The following is a 23,674-nucleotide window of genomic DNA, read 5'->3' on the forward strand; positions in this document are numbered from 1 at the left end:
GAATATCTCCGAAACGAATCAATAGAATTTAAAAAGCAAACCAGATTAGTAATCACGATTAAATTGGCTTTCAAATAATGTGCCATTTGCCATAGGATTCCATTTAAAATTTTAGGGGTTGAGCTCCCTACGTAGAGGGGTGAAGACTTGGGTTCGTGATTTGTGTTCCAAAAGTTGTCCCCCTCGAATACAAAATTGACGTGTTCGAGGATTTTTCGAAATTTCTAAATTTAATACCCTAAAAGCCCTCTGTATACTTCTCGTTGGGCCACTCTGTATATAACCAGCGGTCGATCAAAATTTTGCTTTTACTAGTGTCCTTTGAATTATTGATTTTGAGTATTAACTACAGGTTTAGTATACGATTAGCCTTCCGTGTCAGACGTTAGCAGTGCTATTTCGCAAAAAGTGTCATTGACTTTCGATAACTTTCAACATGAAATGAGACACTACAAAAATTGAGGCCATTGTACCTTGAAAATGAAATATAACACCACAACAATCAGGTCATTGAACTCTGATGATCTTAAAACTGGGGTTACTAACCTTTGATGACCTTGAAAGTGAACTAAGACAACACAAAATGGGGCCAAGGCCCTTGATTGCCTTGAAACTAAAACATACCATGAAATGGGGTCATTGAACTCTAATGACTTTGAAATAAGCATGACACCGCGAAGAAATTGAGGTTATCAACGTGAAAAATTAAACAAGGCAACAAAAATGAGATCATTGAACTTTTATGACCTTGAAAATAAAAATAGATGACATGACAAAACGGAGGCGTTGACTTGTACTGACCGACTGACCTTGGAAGTAAAATATGACACTGCAAACAATGGAGTTGTTGACCTTTGGTAACTTTGAAAGGGAATTATCACAACATAAAAAATGGTGTCCAGGCCTCCGATGACCTTGAAAGCTAAGGCCCTTGAGCTATATGACTACTAATTTTCGAATGCACTTGTCATCCAGCGATTCCATCATAAGGTACCGATAAGACTACACCGTGACCTGATGGACATAGAGACGGAAACGGCCCGTGTGCTCGACACCACCCCACTAGCCAATCTTTGGGATAAGCACGCGGGTTCGTCATTGGACAAATTATACTACCAACGTAAAAAAAAGTTACTACATAGTTTTAAACTAGTTTAACAAATGAGGAATTTGTTTTACACAAAAAATGCGTGGTTTGTGGAAGTGCAATACAAAATCATTACTACCGATTTATAACTTAATCAGTAAAGGCTCGTCTTAAAGACGTTTGCATTATCTATTTCGAAGTTTCTCGGTTACAGTAGTAAGAGTTTCCTTTCTAATGAAACATGATACCTACACAAGAAACCGCTTTTCTAATTAGTACAACAAGGGATGAATTGAGAAACAGAATGTTAGAACGTTTTACGCAACTAGGAGTTCTAATTTAACATAATTTAGTACAGTGTATGAATAAAAGTATAAGAATTGTTATGTATCGAATATATTTAAACTGGATCACAACGCACTTAAAGTCGATTTAAACGTAATTGACGCACTTAAAAAAATTAAGTACAATTAAAACGATTTCGATATTAGTCCGTTACTTAACTGTAATCGCATTTCTGTTAAAACCAGTTTTAAGAAAGAATGCGCGTCTCGATTTGCATTTTCCTAACATTAATAATAGTGACGGTTAGTTTTCCTTCAGCTTTTAATTACCTACTTTCTTATTGTTTCCCATTACTGGGTACTGGGGGAGTGAAATGGTTAAATTTCAATTACTCACCACATAATTTGTAGTCTAACGATTTTTCTGTCTGAAGTGAGTTACACACTTGTTGAACGGCGTTTCCTTCTTTTAAGATCCTTACAATTGTATCGGTTGGGGGTGTTAAGTTTTAATTAAAGGTGGTTGTACGTAACACCAAGTTTGGTTTGGCGCTCTCGAATTGAATGTGAGAAAGTCGTCTCTTAATGTATGACTGACTCGTACAAAATTCATCCCTCGATTAAGTTAAAAACTTGTTAATTTATCATAAAAACTTTGCTTCCAAGCGGGGTTTTAAAACTGTCAAACTTTACTGCACTAACTTTCCTTATCATAATTACGCTTTTACTAATGCAGTTGCAATATGTAATGGATTTCATTTTCAATTTCCGGTAACCCGGTTCTTGGGTGAGCCCGGGCCGAGGATGAATTTAGGTAACCGTCTTAAAATTTAACGCTGGCTTCTTACATTATTAATGTCACGCGCCATCCGATTACATCAGCGTTGACTATGATTTGTAGACTTCCGGCCAACGAGGAATGCATCAATCATTCGGTCTACATTGTAGCATTTCCGGCATAAGTAAATATTTTACAATTATCTATTATGTTATGGACAATGGACATATTTATTTAAGATACAAGATCTATATCGTCTATGAGTTAATTTCGGCGTACTAGTATAGCTTCACTGAAACAAACAAAATATTGATATTGATGACCTAATTGAAAATCCTGAGGACGTGGGAAAAGTTGTGCATATGGTACAAAGTTTGGTATCTTGCAGCGTTTTGTCGTTTCTCTATTCAAATTGGGAATTGAAGAGCACCTTACATTACGATGAAAAGAGGTTAACGTTTAAGCTCAAATATCAAAGTGTACAAAATGTCAGACACCTTACGGAGAAAAAGAGAAATTGATTTGGACATCGAGATTTCGTAGTTCTGGACACGACATTCTGAAAGGAAGGTGCAACTGTAGTTGTAAATTGCCACTTTGTGCTCCATAAAAAAAGAAGTAATATTATACTTTTAATCTCATTTTTAAGGCATTTCCACAACGATTTAAAAATTATTGTGGCCACTTTGTCCGGCCGGCCCTACGGCTGTGTCGCTATTAGATCTTTATCTTATGAGCTATTGTTCTACTTTTTTCGCTATTTGGTTCGTTATGGTATCGAGGATTCCACCAAAGAATGAATTTTTCCTGCGCAAAATTTGTTTCACTCATCACACTTTTCAACTGCTTATTGTGGTTATAAATCCTATACGCTTGTTGCATTTTGCTTCTTTGTTCGCGAAAACTAAAACAAAAACCTCAGATTTTAGCGATCATTTTAGACGATAGATATCCAAATTTTTAATCTAAATCGCAATTTGATTGCGGTGGAATGCAATGATAGAGAAAAAAAAAGAAAATTGATTCTGCTGGCAGCCATGGTTATTCCTTATTGCTTTTTTATTGATATAAATAAAAATGAATGTGTCTGTCTGTATGTCTCGTATGCCTGTTTAAACCGTTCATCCGATTGTGATAAAACTTTGGGAAATTGTTGTACGTATACCCGCGAAGGTTTCTATAAAAATTGTCTGTTTCTCTGTATATAGAAATCGGGAAAAACAGGACTGTCATTGATAGAGGTTCGCCGGGTATGCTATGCACGTGTTACCAAAAATGAATTGCGCATGCGCAGACCCAACTTTTTTTTATTTATGAATGAATTTTTCTTTTCTTTAAGGTGCTTCGAATAAAATCAAATTGAAATATGTCAAAAAAAATGGTTTGCACATGCGCAACACAAACTTTTTATTTGTGGACAATTTTTTTTGAAATTTTAACTGAAAAGGTTTTTTATAGAATTAAAATCACGTACCTATAAATAGATTGCGCACGCGCTGATAAATCTTTTTTAGTTTTTAGTCTGAGGTGACTAATTTTTTCGGAAAAAAGACTATTCATGTGGATGTACCTGTGTCTTTCATCTGAAACACCATTAGTTCTCGATTTCGTGATTTAGAACCCATCATCAGGCTTTTAGTGTTACATAATGCTACGCTAAAAGCCTAATGAAAAGTTCTGAAACCCGAATTCGGATGCTTTTATGCCCTAAAATATCGTTCTTGTGCAGATAAAACGCATTTTTTAAACCGATGTTGGGTTATAAGGTAGTAACATGCTATATTTAGCAATGTTTATTTTCTTGCTAGATGAGGGGGATCTTTACACATAAACACTTAAAGGTTACCTGACATACAGTCAAAATGTACACTATATAATGCAAGAAGAATGAATCCTTTAGAGCAATTCTCCAAAATATTGTTTTTCCCTTTGTATAGGTACTTTCCCCCAACATTTTATTCACAATTCTCCTCCGACACTCCGTTCTGCAGATATTTGCACTAAAAGTTTTGACCAGAACATGTATCTCGTCCAGAAGTTTCACTTGCCCTTTATGACCTTCTTCCAACATTTCGTTTTCAAGATATTTTCGCTACAAATAGATAGGTCTCGTCGAGACCGTTCATTTTACCTGTGTGAATACTCTCCTCCGGCTCCGACAAACCGTTTTCGAGATATTCGCTCGTAAAGTGTTGACATCAACAATGGATATATTGCTTCCAGACCTTTGAGAGTACCAGATAAAACCAGCCTCTCCCCCCTTTATTTTGATAAAGGATAAGAAAGAAGGGCGGTAGTTGATAGAGAACAGTTGCTTTTGTAGAGACTTTAAATTACAATGAAAGATAAAATCCATTTTTCCATCCCCCCCTCGCCAAATGATCTCGAAAAGGTGACGCGCGGGACAGTTATACACGCCCACAAGAGCCGTTCCATATTTATAGCGACAATCTAAATCATGTATAAAAAATCGCATAAGCCGCAGTCCAGTTGTCATCCTTACTCCCCATCGGAAACCTGTCAAACATAGTGACCCCCATAAGAATTGATTTCCGGTCCGGGACACGGGTCAATGGGCTAAATTAAAGCGATTCCGAAAGGAGCGCTGGGTTGCGATGACAGAATATCACCTCGAAAAGTCGGCCTCAACGGCAAAAACGCCGCTCTTCACTTCACTGTTCCCACGCATGGTGGCAACTGAACTGTGTCGGGACAACTCTTAGAGTCCGCCATCTTTCAAGGGTCATCGAAGACTCCAAAGATCTTCTAGACTTGGAGAACCTGCATTTGGCGTTTAGTGTCTCCTTAATACGTTTTAAAGGGTCGGGAAGTATACGCTTATTTACGCCCTTAAGTCTTTAAAATCTGTTTTGGGTTTTGAAAAACCCGTAATAGACAGTGTTCAAGAGCTTTCAAGAACCCCAAAGACTTCCAAAGAGCTATCCCAGAAGCTTTTAGAAGCTAATCCATCCATCCATCCTTTATCGACGCTCTACGAGCTTGTGTAAGACTTTTGAGTTCATGAGATCTTCAGTTTTAAAAAGTTACCAGAGGATTTTTGGACCGTTGTCTTGCCTTTAAAAGCAGGCCTTTAAGCTTACAGTTAAACAACCAAACTGGCATTATGATTGAATTAAAGTATTAAAACAACAAAATCGTGTGCTGTCATTGCCCTTTGTTAGTAAGTTTGGCAAGCATGTAGTGTATGTCCATAAGCACCATACTGCATCTGGAGGTGCAAACGTGGTTTTTTCATAATATTCATTTTCTAATCAATGATCAGATTATCACATTATCCGTTCCAATGACTAGTTTGACGTTTGATTCGTTTAGTGAATTTCTTGTTCGTTAAATTGTCCTGCCGAATTACAACCCGAGGTTTGTATTTAAACCGAGTAAATTTGTGTTGATGAAAATCTGTTTCCTTTAGTAATTAGACGAGAACAACTGACAACTAATAAAAATGGGACACCGAAGGTTGACAGTTCTTCTAGCCTAATTGATGGGCAACAGATTTTCATTAAACAACCCAAATTTACTCGGTAAAATACAAACCTCTTATACAACTATAAGTGAAAAAACCTACTACGTATCGCTATCTACTGTGAAACGCGCCTGTGCGCTGTACAACACGCCACCAGAGGATAATATAAATGTTGTGCAACCCTTGTACTTTATTCGAAAGAAAAGTATAGCGCAAACTTACTGCATTTGATTTTTTTTTAAATTTCAGATTTACACATGTACCGCTTCATAGCGAACATGAATAACAGTATGTCTGGCGATAACAACGCGTACATTTTCGATAAATTTCCGAGGTAAGCGAAAGAAGTACGAATTGTAAAGGAGACTTTGGAAATGATAACCTTATCACGCCATATGTAAAACAAATAACTCTTGTTCTCTCTTACGCCATCTTCTAAATAATAAGCGTCGTAACATGCTCGTAATACTATTAAAGGAGTACGGTACGGTCATCACATGATGCGCCACCGTTGTTTTTTGGTCTTGAACGAAACGAAAACGTCATTTCCAAAAAGTGCGTGTGATTTTTACGTTCTGCAACTTTTCTAGACAAACGAATGAAATACATTTCGCTTACTTTTATGTATCATTCTCGAAGGGCTTCGTAGCGTGTCTGTGTTATGAGAACTTACTTTGCGTATTATGTACACAAAGAATTTGTGCGTGGTAAAGTCTCGCCTCTTCAGAAGTTTTAGTCGCCCCTTTTCTGAATACATTACTATATCGAAATTTGTTGTCAACGAAACTTTAAAAACGTTGGGAAATAGGGTCATATCGATATAGGTACACACAAAAGGCCGTTAGTAAAGTAACTTTGGGAAAAACTTTTTTAACTTTTTCAAACGTCGATAAAACGAATGGCTAGAAAGGTTATTAGGAAATTCTTAAACGAAGAAATGGAGTCGGGAGAATTATATTAAAGTCAGCAGTAATCTGGCATGTCCCTTTTTAACCTTGCTTAATTGAATTCTGTCAATTGTAAGAAAAGTGTTGGGCATTTATAAAGACAAGGGATATAAAATAGATACCCTGCAAACACATTTGCCATCCTCGATTATCTTTAAAGTAAATTTGTATGCTTACATAGTCGTGTAATTTTAAGCGTTTGCATATCATTTCGTTCGCCCTGCAGCACATGTTCTCATTAATATTTTAAGTGCGCACGATTTCCTACAAATTGAGATCTACAACGATAAACGAGCTTTTACATCGTTATAAATTGTAAAATTCATTATTGTCTCCAACGCCTGGTTATAAGCGTAATAGATTTTCCCAGGAGACGCCTCTAATCCTTGGGATTGTAGCTCGCTTTTGAAATGTAGCATTGCCGTTTTCTTTTTTGCGAAATAGTTTTATTGTTTACAATAAACCTTAATCTTTTATGTCTGTACTTAAACTTAAGTTATTAATGGGTGCTTAAACTTTGTGCGAGCTTTTATCTTCTAGGTATTCCAACGTAGATTTAAAGCTTAAACTTAGTTTAGCTTGTTTCGAAAAGATTGCGAGAAATTTTTAATAGAAGGTTCCTTAATTTAAGACCTTCCTTTGTAGTCCCTGTTAGTAATTCTACAGTCTTTCGTTTTCTAATTCGACGCTAATGAAGAGACCGAGAAACTCTTTTCATTATATTATTTTCATTCCGCTTTTATACCGTGATACGTACTTAAGATTTTCTCTAGAGTACGACCGACGATTTTTCTTGTGATTTCTCTAAGGGTGCATGATAATGAATTAATGACACAGCAAACACTGGGTAACAAATAGGTAAATTTTTACTGAGCTCGCTTTAAATTAATGTAATAATTTCATGAAAAATACTTATTGGTAATGACGACTTGCAAGTTGCAACACTATTTTATGCTCTAGTGTTGTATGTGGTGATGATTCTCACTCGTTAGAGAAGCGCAAATGCCCTGTCTTTTAAAGGCTATTCATTATTCAAGTGCGTAAATAACTCATAAGCCCCATAGTACTCGATATCTTATATATGTCCCTTTTAAATACATAATGTACAGGGAATATCCTGTACATGTTATGTATGTACTATGTACATTCCTAATTTTAAGTCCAGTATGGATATTCTATAAATATACTTTTGGATGTGATGTGTTTAGGTACACAAAGTATAAAATATACGCATTTTTAATCTAAAATATACCAGGACTATCACTTACATTGTATGTACCTTTGATGTATATTAAAAATACACCTGATCATGTACCTCCTCTCGATTGACATCCTATATATATATATATGGGATTATAATATATATGTATATATACATTTTAGACCAGATAAGAGTCCTGTGATGTTTTATGTATTACCGATACCCTATCGTTAGCGTCGCGTTTTCTGTAAATTACGACGAAGATTTTCAAATACTACATTTTTCTAAAATCAGAGTGTAGGTAGGTATGAGTTTATTTTTCTAATTTACATAATGAAAGTAATGAATTTTATTATTTGAGTTTGGTATGCGCCATCATAGTGTTCTATTCTTACACTATGACGCCATGTGCATGACCTACACTTTATTTGTTAGTGAGATAAAGGTTCAATTTTACATTAAATTGTGGAAGTTAGACTAATTTGTAACAAGGTCATTCATTTACGAGTATAAAAATTTACGCGAGGGAACATTTTCCAATTGGAGACGCGCTCTTCCCAAAAAAAATTAACTGTACTGAATTTTAAAAAAACTCGTAAGAGCCTGAAGTTTTTCTTCGTTCACATCGTCATCGGTAACGGCGAGTTAAAATTTGTTTTATCAAAGTTTCGTAAGACAAGTACTTTGTGCGATAAATAATATTTTATACATATCATTCGGCAGGAAACTTCAAAGGCAATTAATTGATGCATTTACTCACACCATAGAGCTTAAATAATTGGGCACAAAATTTAATATCAACACCGCGGAACCTTGGCGTTTTATTCCAGTTATTTATTTATCGTTGTTGGGTATGTATAAATTTATTATCCGAACTTTGTCGGGGTACACACTTAACTATGTACACTAATATAGATATATATACACCTAACCTAAAAGAGTTTGATTTCCAGCACTATAAAAGCGCTGTTGGGTTATCTCACGTATTACGCACACACACACGCACAATGCACGGGTGGTCGGATCAACTGCACGCTCGATGTACAAGGCGTTACCCGTGACTAAGTTCTAGCTTGCGCTTGATGCAGAGCACTGGTGTTGATTGATTGTTCTGGTGCGTGGGTGGATTCTTAAACCCCTACCGTAGAGTACGACAGATGAGTATCTCTCGTAGCGCCACCTTTGCGGTGCGCGTCGCGAGTTACGTTTTGGCGCGTGTTTGAGGTGGTCCTTCGTGCGATGTAAGGGATGATGCCGTGTAATGTGGGTTGTGGTAGGAAGGGGTTTGTGCGTACGTTACACTCCCCCTCTGGCTCTAGCGGCGTCTCGACGCGTGAGGCAGGATTTTGTTCTTTGGTGGTCTTCCTCTCTTTCTTAAGGGTCGGATGGGATCCATCTGTTTGTCCCCTTGGTATGGTCTCAGGGCGGATACGTGGTATTTCCCGTAGCACGTCCTGTCTTTCATCGAGTGGGACCACTTGCTGAGCGGTCTCGGCGTCGGAGTCGGGGTTGTACCGATACAAAATCCCATTGGACATGAGGTATCCACGTGCGGTCCACCGTGCATAATCAGTGGGCGAGTCTTTGGGTTTCTCGAAACAGTCTATTATCTTCTTGACGTCTTCGTCCTTTTGCTGTGCTTCCCGTATGTCGTGTGCTGGTCTCGTGGGTAGGTCGATTACGATCGTGCATACCTCGCAGGTAGCAGCGGGATGGGGGGCACATGGCGGTCTTGAGAGCGTGTCGGCGACTACGTTCGCCTTTCCTGGGGTGTATTCTATTGAGAGGTTGAAGGGCTGGAGCGTTAAGGCCCATCTGGCGAGTCGTCCGCTGGGCGACTTTAGAGACATCAGCCATTTTAGAGGTTGGTGGTCGGTGGCCAGAGTGACGATTTGTCCTTCGATATAGCCCCGAAACTTGGTTACCGCCCATACGGCAGCGAGGGCTTCCCTTTCGGTTGTCGAGTAGTTCCGCTCCGAGGGTGTCAGCAGTCGGCTGGCGTACTCGACGGGTCGGAGGTTGGATGCTTCTCCTTGCGAGAGGACCGCTCCTAGGGCGTAGTTGCTGGCATCTGTGTGTAGCGTAAATGGTTGGTAAGGGTCGGCCTGTAGTAGGATGGGAGCCGTAGTCAGTAGCTTCCGTAGCTGGTCATGAGCTTGCTGCTGGGGCGTGGTCCATTGCCACGGCGCGTCCTTTTTGAGTAAGCTGGTGAGGGGTTTGGTGATTCCAGCGAATCCGGGGACGAACCTCCGATACCAGGAACACGTTTGCAGAAACGTCATCAACTGTTTGACGTTGTTGGGCGCGGCCATGTTGCTGATCGCTTGTGTCTTCGCGGGGTCCACCGATATCCCTTGGGGGGTGATGAGGTGTCCAAGGTACTTTACTTGGCGACACGCGAAGTGACATTTGGGTCGTCGGGCACGGAGCTTGAATTGTTCCAGTCGGGCAAGTACCTGTTGTAAGTCCTGGATGTGGGTCTCCACGTCGGGTGAGAGCACAATAATATCGTCCAGGTAAGCGAGTACCGTGGTGCGGGGAAGGCCGGATCTGAATCGGTCGATCAACCTCTGAAAGGTTGCGGGTGCGTTTTTTAAGCCGAAGGGCATTCGTAGAAATCTATATAGTCCAAACGGGGTTACAAACGCGGTTTTATCGCGATCCTCGCGGCGCACTAGGATTTGCCAGTAACCAGCACGTAAGTCGAGGGTGCTGATTATGTGAGCGCGGGCTGCGTGAAGCAGGTCGTCCATACGTGGTAGGGGATAGCAGTCTGTCACGGTCACACTGTTTAGCTTCCGATAATCTACGCACACGCGAGTGGTTCCGTCCGGTTTCGGAACTAGGATTACGGGCGCGGCCCATGCGGCGTCGCACTCTTCGATGATGCGTTCCGCGAGCATTTGGGTGAGCTCGGCCTTCAGGACATCTTGTTTAGCTGGGGACAGCCGATACGGGGGTGCGGATTGCGGGCGTGCTCCCTCCTGAAGCACAATGGAATGTTCGCCGAACGGAGTGGGCGTGTCAATTTCGCCGAAGGTTCTCGCATTGGCCTCGAGAAGGCGGTTCAGGCGGTTGCGTTCGGTGGCGGAGAGTTGATGTCCCTCATCGGGGCGCAAATCTAGAGAGGCGATGTCGGCGCGGGGCAAACCCTGGGTTCGTCCCTTCTTCTTCCTCGGGGAGTGGGGAAAGAGTTCGGTTGTCCGGACGCCGTCCATGCTGGCGTACAGGAGCGCGAATTCGGCGTCGTAAACGGGCTCCTCTGGCGTAGGCGAAGCAATTTCGCGAGGTGGTAACGCATGGGGGGATCCGAACAGGTGTGCCGTTTTGGTGGCGGTCCAACGAGGGTCTCGTGGCGGCGGCGTGGCAGCATCCTCGTAGGGAATGGACAGCTCCATAGGCAGTAACGGTAATGAAGTGGCGAAAGGTAGATTTGGCTCGCTGGCGAGTGGATATACCTTTCCGGGGTCGCTGGCGAGGCTGTAGTGGCGGGTTTGGAAGTTCAGGATGAGACCTGCATCCTCGATGAAATCCATGCCAAGTAACGTTTTGTTCTGAGCGTCCGGGAGGATCACGAAAGCGGTCCGGATCACTCGGTGGTGGAACCATATTTCCACGCTGGTGGTGAGCACGTCACGGGGTCGGTGCTGTCCGTCGGCGAGCACAAGGTTAACTCTCTGGGCGTAGAATGGATAACCACGGCTCCGTAAAAGATTGTAAAGAGAAGAGCCGGCGAGACTCTGCCTAGCTCCGGTGTCGAGGTAAGCACTTCCACGGGTGTGTTCTATCTCGATTTCCAGGATGGGTCGGGATCTGCGCGCAGAGTTGAGCGGCGCTGGATCCGCGAGAAACATTCGCACCTCTTCGCGGGGACTGGAGGTGGGTGGCGTACACTTCCGGCATTGACTCCTGATGACTCCCGGTTCCCCGCATCCGTAGCAGGTGATGCCGGAGTTTCGTGTCGGTGCCGTGGTGGTTGGCTTGGGCGAGGCGAGCGCGGGCGTGATGTTGTCCGCTTGCCTTGAAGATTGCGTCGTTTCTTCTCGCTTCCGTTTGCGGCACTCGTCCCTTGTGTGGCCGGGGAATTGGCAATAGGTGCAGCGAGATGATTTCTTGGTGGCGGGTTTGGAGTTACTGGGTGTGCTGGGTTCCACCCGTGTGCACTCCTCCATTTTCCGGATCTCCTGGGTGAGTTCCAAGAAGGTGGCGACTTTTGTACGGGGTACCACTTCGCGGATTTTGTGGTGGAGCAGGCCGTACACCATACTCACTTGAAAATCCTCGTTAGGTCGGGATTCCTGCGGGATTTTGGCTATCAGGGCGCGCTTGCCGCTGATGAACAACTCGGTTGGCTCCTTCTCCCCCTGCTCCGTCTCGAAGAACTTGCGTAGGAGGCGGTGGGTTGGGAATGGTGGGGCCGAAATTTTCTTTGAGGGAGAGTGACTGCGTCGTTCCATGAGGTGACGGTGTCCTTCACGCCTTGCCACCAGGTCCCTGCTTCCCCTTGCAGGAGCATCGTGAGACCCTTCAGGGCATTGTTCTCGGTGACGCACTCGCACTCCTTGTAGACGGTGATGGCGTCGAGGAAGGCGTGGACGTCTTCTCCACTTCCCTTAAACTTAGATTGGCATTTGGAAAACGAACCTCTTGGCGGTCTTGACGGAAGTCCCCTTCAGCTGCTCGATCAGGACTTGGAGTTGCTCCATGGTCATGGAGATCTGTGCTGGGGTGTCTGCCATCTGGTTCCTTGTTTTCGATCGGGTGTGTGGTGAAATCTTGAGGCCGTTGGGTTGGGCGCCAGTTGTTGGGTATGTATAAATTTATTATCCGAACTTTGTCGGGGTACACACTTAACTATGTACACTAATATAGATATATATATACACCTAACCTAAAAGAGTTTGATTTCCAGCACTATAAAAGCGCTGTTGGGTTATCTCACGTATTACGCACACACACACGCACAATGCACGGGTGGTCGGATCAACTGCACGCTCGATGTACAAGGCGTTACCCGTGACTAAGTTCTAGCTTGCGCTTGATGCAGAGCACTGGTGTTGATTGATTGTTCTGGTGCGTGGGTGGATTCTTAACCCCCTACCGTAGAGTACGACAGATGAGTATCTCTCGTAGCGCCACCTTTGCGGTGCGCGTCGCGAGTTACGTTTTGGCGCGTGTTTGAGGTGGTCCTTCGTGCGATGTAAGGGATGATGCCGTGTAATGTGGGTTGTGGTAGGAAGGGGTTTGTGCGTACGTTACATCGTGTATTAATTTCACAATAAAATTAGAGCTGGTTTGTTGTTAACGCTGCCATTGCAGCCGCCTATTTCCAAATTTTTGAAAAGAAGCGGCATTTATTCGGGGAGAGAAAGAGGATCAATTATTGTAACCTGAAAGGAATCCCATCCTCGTCAGTTACCGTAAGTTGCTTTGAATTTTTTGCATTGTATAAATTAGGGGTCGGTTATTTTTAGGAATTTGCATATTGATTTTATTTAAATTAACTTCGATATCCCTGAAGAAATCGACCTATGAGAACGATTTGTATAAAAAGATTATGTATTGTATTTCATTCATTGATAAGCATCAGATACAAGAAAAGGATTTTGGTTATTTTGTTTCAGTGATTGGGAATTTTATTTTCATTTAATTTCAGTGTTGCCGTTCATTTGGTTGAATTGAAATTTTGTTTAGCATTGAGAAGAAGTTGTATACTTCTAGAAGAGAATGTATCAGTACTTCATTATTTGGTAAAGATAAAATCTCCGACTGAAATTTCGCAGGGACGATCACGAAAGAGGCATTACATTTTTTTATATTTCTTTTTATGACACAAACCGATATGTTGTATACACGAACTTAAAGAAAAATGGAACTTGATCGCTTTTGCGTTTATTAATATTGAATATATCAACTGTCATATGCGTATTTAATAGAGTTCCATCGAACCAGAAAATTAGCCTTTCAAATTCAGATCTTAGAAGGAGATACAAGGCCGGACTTCCACAAGTAAGAGGTATAAACAAACAATTTTTATTATTGAGCTAGCCATGGGTAAATTGTAGAGATTCAATTTTATTTTATGCAAGTGGGGTCTTCAACACATGCAAATGTAACTAGTCCGTTACACAGATTCTTGAAAGTCTTTGAGAACCAATAGCTTAAAATTTTTTAAAAGTGCTGAGAAACTGTTGGCAGCGCACTTGGGTATAGTAAGTAAGTATAGTTCGTAAAGGGTTTTAAAAGCTATTTAAGTTTAAAAAACTAAAAATTATTAAACCCCCTTAAAAACCTTGAAAGAGTTATAAGCGCCTGTTACATTGGAAGATTTCAAAATAATTACACTTGGAAGCATCAGTTTAACATCTTTAAAGCTTTTTGAAATCTGCAGCAGTGGTTTATGGCGGACAATGGTATAATACTCATATATTATACAAGACTATAAAGGGATGTTTTCACCATCAAGTAAATTAACTTTCTGTAGGTAGTTAATTTAGACGTCCAAAATCACAAGCTTAGGTTCTCCCGTCGTTTCAATGGAAACAATATTGCTTCGCATCCCATCTTTAATGAGAAGGATAGATGTCATTGGAATGCACAATGATTTGTTTCACATCTAAGGAATTTTGAACCTCTACGATTAAAACAATTTCGGCCCCAGTGCTTCCAAAAAAATGCTGGAATGTCTGAAAATACAACATTAAACATTATACACGAGATTTGAGTATGACAAAAAGTGTCTGCATAAAACGGCGAGGAAAGAAATTTGTCAGGATCACATGGATTTTTTGGCGAACGATGACACTTTTTCGCAGATTTTCACAGCCGACAAAACTTGGGACCTTCCACAAAACAGCGATCAATGCAGTGGGTCGATAAGAGCTCCCCGCCCCCAAAAAAGGCTAAAGCCTCAGAAAATTGATGGCAACTATTTTTGGGACTATGAAGACGTTTTAATTAGATGGCAAAAGAGACCACCTTAAAGGTGAGGTTTAGAAAAGCTCGATTGAACGTTATAGAAAGGTTAAAGTAAGGTCGACCGAACTTACGGCGAAATTGCGCTGTTGCGCAACAATTGCGGGTCTTGGCAGTAGCATCGTTTTCTGCAAACAAACTTTGGGTTTCCTTCTTGTTAGGTAGAAAATTTGCAAAAACGCTCTCGTATATAAAACGTTAAGCAAAGAGTTTTTTTTTCTCATACTGGAAAAGGGTATCTAATTAGTAGAAATAATTCACCCTCGGAATTCGATCACAACTCTAGAGATGATTTTATTGCGAACTTCTGTCCAGTAGGAAATCCATAAGATTTTCACGAAGATTTCCAGGGCAACCTTCAGCAAGATTTTTAAAATTTCTAAGCTGCCTAAGATCCCGAAAACGCTCCCAAGGAGAATCGATCGATCGAACGTATTGATGCCAGAACATATTCGGAAGGAGCCCAAACCGCCTCAAATTCGCATTAGGACAGGGCCAATTTGACAAATGTGCGTCTGCTGCATGAAATTAGCAGACCCCTTTTTACAACGTTTTGAGCTGGTACACTTTGAGCACTAACGTTTATATTGGCGGCACTAACACTGCTAGTTTAACTAGTGTAAAGATTGAATCGATTTTCTCAAATGGGTCTGCTGGCATGAAGTTAGCAGGCCCACAAATATTTTTTAAAAATAGTAAGTTTCCTTTTGTGCACTAACGATTTCTTCAGCGGCACTAACGTGCACTAACGGAACACTAACGATATGAGTAAACAGAACCATGGTCCGCTGTAGTGGGCCTGCCAAGTTCATGGACTTGTCACCCTGGGTCTCACCTGTCGTCATGGTTCCGAAACCAAACGGAAGTAGGTATATCATTCCAGACAGTTACCCACTCCCACGGATTGATGATCTTTTACAAGCCACACGCGGCCCGTGATGTAAATACAGGCTGGATATTGGCAGATAGTAGTCCCACATACGAACAGAGACAAGACTCCCCTGGTACTACATCCATCCGTCTTCACCCGCTTAAAGCAAGCCACTTGAAGGAAAGAAGGGAAAAATGCCACTTCGCGCGCGAACAAGTTAAGCACCTCGGGCACATCATCACTCCAACAGGTATCAGCGCCGATCCTGCGAAAACCGCCGCCATCGTCGAACTTCCGGTACAAAAAAAAAACGTCAACCATCTTATAATATGTCCTTCATAAGAGTACTCGTGGTGCAGAATCTTCGTACCATGATTTCGCCAAAATAATGCGATATTGGGACCGGAACAAGAAACGGCGCTCCAAAAAATAATAAGAGCATTTTGAAAACCCGCTCTCAGAACGCAACCACTATCATCAAAACAAAGGGTTGCTTAATGTCGCAAGGAATCTTCTATCGATTTCCATACGGGCAAAAGGAAGAAGAATCACAGGAGGAGCGAATTCAGCTTATTCGAAACTACCAAGACGCTTCCCACGTAGGATATTACGGAACTGAAAGAACCCTGCAGTGGAGGAAATCACTATTTTTTAGGGTAGATAAATAAAGTAATCTGAAATATAGGCTGTAGTCTGTACTGTATCGATTAACAATTTATACACTTCACAAGTGACACTTTGGAAGTCGCCAACAGAAACAGTACAATAATCTCTAAAAAATATGATAAATCGCTAACATCGTTTGGAGGCTTACTAACAATTTCTATTGAGAAATTTTCCGCTCCTTTAATTCGCCTGCAGCCATTCGTGGGAAATATGTTTCGTGGAAAACTGTAGTGTACACACTAAAATTGGTTTTAATAATTTGTGACCTCAAAAAACAACTAGATCAATTTGCTTAATTACGTCAGAATAGAAAAATTGTGACAATTTACTAGAAATATGACTCTTCTCCATGGAATATCGAACAGGAACATGACCTTATCACCCCAAATGAATTTTATGAAAGCATTAATTACAGCTTACATAATGCGTTCATTTATATCCGTTTACACATCGCATAGATTGCGGTTGGTGTATGAAACATCAAACTTCATTAACGCTGGACACTGTGATAACACATTTTCTCGTGATTATTCATCATTATTACAAAATAATTTAAATTTCACTCGCAAGCTACGCGATTCTTTTATTTGATGTCTCTAAGGGTCTCTTAGATTTAGTTCACCTTGGCAAAACTCGTTGTACAAACGACATAAAAACCTATTCATACCATTCATCAGCAAGGCACAAAATGCGCATTTAAAAGAAAGGAATTACAAAAGTGTTAATGCTGTGGATAATGGATCACTGCTTAGGGGAGAGTTGTGGAACAAGCTTTATAAGAACCTATCTGTCTGTATTTTCTGTGGGGGATATAGGAATACATTTTCAATTATCACTATTATTAAATAGTACATTAGTAGGTACAATACAACAAAACAAGGTAAATGTATTACATTTTATTCTGAAAACAGAAACAAAGGCCTATTTTATTTCATAATATTATTACTCCACAATGTTGGTTTTATCCTACACACACACAGTCGAGTAATTTCTAAAAACACGGCATCCTGGGGTGCAAGAGAATGATGAGAAACCTAAAATTATATATGGACCTGAATCTACTGATCGTTTTTGTTACCTACTTCTCGAACGGGCAATTGATACTTTTAAAACTATCGGGAAATAGGAAGAGCACATTCTCCGTTCGTATAGTCAATTTTGATGAAATTTTCAGGACAGTTGTATTTAGTTCGAAATAAAAAACGATGAAAACTTGAACGTTATACAAATTAGAGTAACACTAATAATAATAATAATAATGCGTCCATGGCCTTCCCCTTCGCTGGATCTAACACGTGTGGGTTATGATATGTACTGTCTTTTAAAATCTTGGAACAGAAGAAAATAGGGTGGAATTAAAAACTAAAAACCTTCCCCATGCGTCTAAATTTATTGATTAAATTGTGGAATAAATAGTTGCGACTAGTTTCGACGTTACCGTCATCTTCTGGCTATAAGTTTAGTTTAACAAACAAAGAGATAAAATAATAGTACAAACCTTTAAAATTAAGGGCTAACATTCTATGGTTACCTAAATGGTAGAACGAGTAGTTACATATTGAACAAATCTAACCTTAGAATTAGGTGCATGCTGAAATTTTAAGGTTAAGACTGTGATCGTAATTTAATTTTAAATACTTACGGGAAAATAACATAAGAATTAAAACATCAGTAAGGACAACTACGTTACAAACGAAAAAATTGACCAAAAAGGTCTCTTAAACAATATAATTTAAACACAGTTCGTCATGACAAAGTGCGAAGGCGGAAACCAACGCCATACCAGTGACATAGCAATTAAGATCAGGACTCCAGCGCAATTGCCTAAAAGTACGCCAAAACCGTCGAAGTGCGTCCAGACGGACAAAGCGCAAATGGAAAGTAAATCCACGCATCTGCGTCGGAAGACCCTAACATTGTATTCAATGATCTGAAGACTTTTTTTACAACAAACAGCCTAGCAAATATTCTGAGTGTGAAACGTACGGACTTTTCAAATACACATACAACCCAGATACTTGAGAGAAAACCTCAACTTTTAGGCATAAGTACATACAGCTCCTAGAGTGCACATATTTTCATTTTGACAACCTTGATGCTGATGCTGTTACATGTGAAAGATTCATTAAGTAGATTAGAAAGGCAATAAAACCCATAAAAGAGAGAATGTTTAACAACTTGCAAGTGTATCCCCACAAGTGCACGTTCGAGTGTAGAGTAAACTGCATGGGACATTCCAGCAGAAAAAAACAAGTAGAGTAACAATCCGATTTGACTATCAGCGCATTACCTAATAGTGTTCAACCACTGCGAAACATTGCTCATAAGTTGTTTGTATTTGTATTTGGAAGAACACCAAATAGACAATAATTAAAAGCATGCATGAAAGACGCCTTTCAATATCTCCAGACAGAATTAGAGAGATAGCAGCGAATAGCTGCAAAAAGCTGAAAAAGAACGTACCTCAAACTTGCTTCACGGCCTTTTTGCGGTTGGTGCATACGATAACATAACTACTTCAGAATAACCTTTCCATGGCATAGCAATTTCACCAAATGAGAATTTGGTGAACTTCGTGAAATTGCTCCACATGCATTTCCTGTGTTGAAAGTGAAAATTGCCAAACAGTTACAATGGTTGTCAAGCCTGCAACCTACTGTCTGCTTAAAGAAGCATTATTACATAAGGAAATCGAGCGATTTCATTTGAAAAACGGATTGAAGAAAAACGTTAGCTTTTAGCAGTAACTATGATCATAGTAAGTGGCAGCTTCCAATAAAAAAGTGCAGTAAAAAGTTATCTTTGTAGCCATAACAACTAATTTGAGGGTTGTAAAAATTAAGTACTGAAAAGTCCTCAAGTATTGAATAGAGAAAGGAAATTTATAAAATTCGTTACAAGTTTAAAGAACTCAGAGCACGAAAATCTCGAGGAATAATGAAATTTGCATAAAAGAAAAAGAATCTATAAAAACACCTTAACGTATTTACCTATTTAGAGAGAATATGTACAAAAAATTAAATGGATAGATACTTTTTTTCAAAATGTAGTATAATCACAAATAGCTTTGCTCCGAAACATTTGTATCCCCGAACTCACATTCTCTTCTGTAACGAAATTAAAGAACTGCATTAGACAATTTAATTGGTTTTCAGAATCCCCAAAAGATGTGTAACACGCAGATTTCAATTCGCGTTCTCGTGATTTTTAGATAAAATTTAAAGGTAAAACAGCGCGTGTACAGAAAAAATGCAAATATTTTTACGAGGGTATATAATCTACAAAGAATAAAGTACAGTAAAACTCAAGTAACTACCCTAGAGTCTCTCAAATTAAAACCCATCTTTCACAAAAGCTGTATGCAAAATGTATCGAGTCCTTCCACACTCACCACGCAATTGCGTCCACATGATAAGTAGGATAAAGACAAGATTTTATCTTCCAGTGCACACTGAACAGAATTACTAATAGAGCATACTGTATGCGAAGCACTGGTACAATTTTTTATTTTTAAAATTCCCACAGTGGGGTTCGAACCTCAGATATCAAATCAGGATTCAACCATTCTAACCACTCGTCCGTACGGTCACGTCATTTTATTTGATGAAACACGTTTCTAAACATTGGCGATCGGCCGATGTCGTGACACACTTTTACGTTCACATAATCGAAACAGAAATACATCATGATTGACGTTACAAAATAAACAATATAATTGTTTAACAAAACACCAATTTATATATACCCGGAACACAAAATCAGCCGAAGTAATTACTTGGTTTATTATTAACCGTTGTAAGTCGCATCCAAACGCGCGAGAAGAAAAAAATACTTCGTACGCCTAAAAATGAAAGAAAGATCGCGTAATTTACTTGCCGGGAGAGGGTTGAATTAATACCGCCATTAATTGCAAACCGTCAAGTCAAGTAACGAATGGTTTTAATAAACTACAATACCCAAATTTTACAATCTGCGAGTGTTTATGTAAATGTGATGCTAAGTTGAAAATTCAAAGGGCGTTTCAAGGGGGGGTGGGTTTCTGATACAAAAAAGCATCTAAATCATTCGAGCTCTTTCTGTGTAAAGCATTTATAGCAAAATAAATAACGGCATGTGTCGAAAAGCGTGAATTTTTGTGCGTACTTCCATTTCGAATAGGATTAAACGTCTATAAACGACAATACAAGAAATTAATTTTATACCCTCTTTCTGACTAGACTGAAACAATTGGTAATCGGTCAATAAAATCTTCATTAACTGGCCGCAAAGGTGAGGAGTTCCGGGTCAACACCTCAAGTTAAAATAAATTAATCTCATAATTTCAGAAAAAGATATCACTTTATGACTAGACCCAAACGACTGGTAACCCATCTACTTACTGTAAAACTAAAATCTCCATCCAGTGACCGATGGGATAAGGGGTTGTATCCGCCAATTAAGTATAATGTACACTGTACAGGGTACCCTATTAATATAGGTCAAAGGTCATATCTATGTAACGTTTAATTGCACAGCTTAGTGGAAAAGATTTTGTTAATAAAAACTGCCAAGAGAAATCGCTAGAAATTATTTTTAAATTTTTCCGTTTGTCGCAAGGGGGCGTAATATTCATGTTTAAGCAGAAAAATGATGTTCTAAAATATACCCAACAAACATGCATAAAAAGTAAATGCAGCGCAATCTTGTATGAATGTTGAATAATTTTATTGCAACAAATATTGCTCTAGCTATACTTCATAAAAAGATGGGGGGTGGGGGTAAAGGAACATGTCCTTAAGGAATTGAGTGTAACTTAGGTTTAGGTCGGTTTAGGTTAACCGATTTTCACATAATTGGCCTTATTGGAAAGACACATTGGTGTAATCCGATTTCATATTAATAGAGTCTTTCTAGTAAATGTGATGAGTGGTAGAGGGCGCGGTTTGACGTCCACATAAACTTGACTGGGTTTCTTGAAAATTTCAGATGGAATGATATAATTGTTAAGTACCTATATGATATTATCAACTAAGATGAAACAGTGAAAATAACTGTAAAAGTGTACCTAAAGCTGTAAAAATTTTGATATCTGTTATCTAAGCAGAGATATGCTGAAAATACGCACATTCACAAATTTAATACGCAATATTTATATTCATCCAAGATGACTTTGAAACAAAAGAACGAATAACAAGCGATAATTACGTCACAGTGAATGAGACCGTGGAAGTTCAAAATGAACACTGACTATAAGTTATTTTAAACTTTGCGAACAACAAATAAATTAATCAAACTGTAAATCAAACTTCCAATTAAATAATAAAAGAAACAATAATTAGAACTAACGTAAATGTTCAAACTGTATCTGCCATCAGATTCGATACAGTAGAGAGAACAGCAGCTTCAATTTCAGTCATAAATATGCTATGAATTCAAACATGCAAAGTTTAGGGTATATTCATGTCATACCGCGCCCTCTATCACTCATCACATTTACTAAAACGACTCTATTAATGTCAAATCTAATTACACGAAGAGAAATCTTTCCAATAAGATCAATAATTCCGTAATGAAATGTTCTACGTACCCCCCCCCCCCCCCCCCCCCCCCCCCCCCCCCCCCCCCCCCGCTCATATTTTATGAACTAAGAGCAATATTTACTGGATCAAACTGATGCAAAATTCATATACAAGATTGCGATGCATGCTTGTTGGGTAGGTATATTTTAGGAAAAAATGTTTATTAATAGGCCACCCTGTACAAAGAATTCATATAACATGCCCTTAAAAAAATTATCACTTTCTGACTAAACTCGATATTTAATCACCCCATCCACTTCAATAAAATCGCCATCCACTAGTCGATGAGATGAGGGCTGGTAATCAATTCTTAAAGTATAAAAAAATTAATTTCATCTTAAAAAAGGATATCACTTTTTAACTAGCCTCGGACCGAGAGCCAGGTAATCACCCCATCTACTTACGATAAAGTCGCCATCCATTGGCAGACCGCAGAGGGGTTGAAATCAACCCTTAAAGTACAAAGAAATTAGCTCTTTAGAAAAAAGTTATCACTTTCATGCTAGATTCAAACGAATGATCATCGCCCCATTTACATACAATATAATCGCCATCAATTGGCCGAGGAGTGAGGCGTTGAAGTGCAAAAATTACATCGTGCACTCACAAAAAAGCAGGCAAAAAAGGTATTACCCAATCTACTTACTGTAAAATCTCCATTCAGTGACCGATGGGATAAGGGGTTGTAATCGACATTTGAAGTACAAAGAAATTAACATGTCCTTAAAAAAAAGGTATTGCTTTCTGACTAGGAGATAAGTGGTTGTAATGTACTGCCTTAGAGGGGAGTTGCGTAAAAGATCAAAATTCCGTAGAAAGATTGTTGAAATTACCCTAGGAAGGATTTTTTAAATATTTTCAAGAAGCCCGAAATATAAATTGGTGGAGCCTAAGTTAACGGATCCCTTAGACTGTATATTGTATGAGTGGAGGTATGAAATCCCTTTTAAAGAATATGCCATCAGACCCTCTTTTATTTTAAAATTTTCGAGGATTCATAGAAGTTGAGGGGGGTAATGTAAATTTTCATACTATAAATTGTCAAATTAAAAATAAAAATCGACCGCTGAAAATGAAATTATTCCATACATATGAACCGCTCGGTATAAAAACCTTCCTTGTTATGGATGATACACGCAAATGAAAAAGCCTCAATTAGATCAGTTAAAAAAAGGACCAATACGTTATGAGTAACGTAGTGTCTAAAAACTTGAATAACATAAAACCAGCAGTAGTAAATGATTCATAAATTCCGCTGTTATTAAAAATTGCAGTGTATAATAAATCACAAAAACAAAAATAGCAACGACCGGTATCGTTTTTTATTAGAATTAATTCGTTTGCCACCAATAACTGCGGTCGTCTGATGTCATTTGGGTATTTATACTGCGGTATTTAACATGTAATGAATCGCTTGACGAGAGCGTCTCTAAGAAATAGCGCAAGTTCATCACCACCAATTACACACATTAGTTTAAATAAGTACAAAAAAGTTGTATCGTGCTGTTCCCACACCAATCATAGATTGAAGGCTAATGATCGGAAGGATTAGACACGACGGTTTCTATACCAGTAAGCAGTGAGCAGAATAATGGTAGTTTGTTACTCTGCATGCGGCAAATACTGGATGTAGGTTCTGGAACTCAGATTTGAACCAGCGACCATCGGTTTACGATAGTTGGATGGGTACAGAAATTAACTGAGCTAAGCCCGTTGATACATAAAAACGTTTGTAGCAATATGAAGCGGGTTACGACACCGATAAATTCAATGTTAAGCACATAGACAAAAAAAATGATAAAATCAATCACACGCACTGTTAG

Source organism: Photinus pyralis, unplaced genomic scaffold (assembly GCF_008802855.1).
Source record: "Photinus pyralis isolate 1611_PpyrPB1 unplaced genomic scaffold, Ppyr1.3 Ppyr1.4_LG1, whole genome shotgun sequence".
Classification (NCBI taxonomy): domain Eukaryota; kingdom Metazoa; phylum Arthropoda; class Insecta; order Coleoptera; family Lampyridae; genus Photinus; species Photinus pyralis.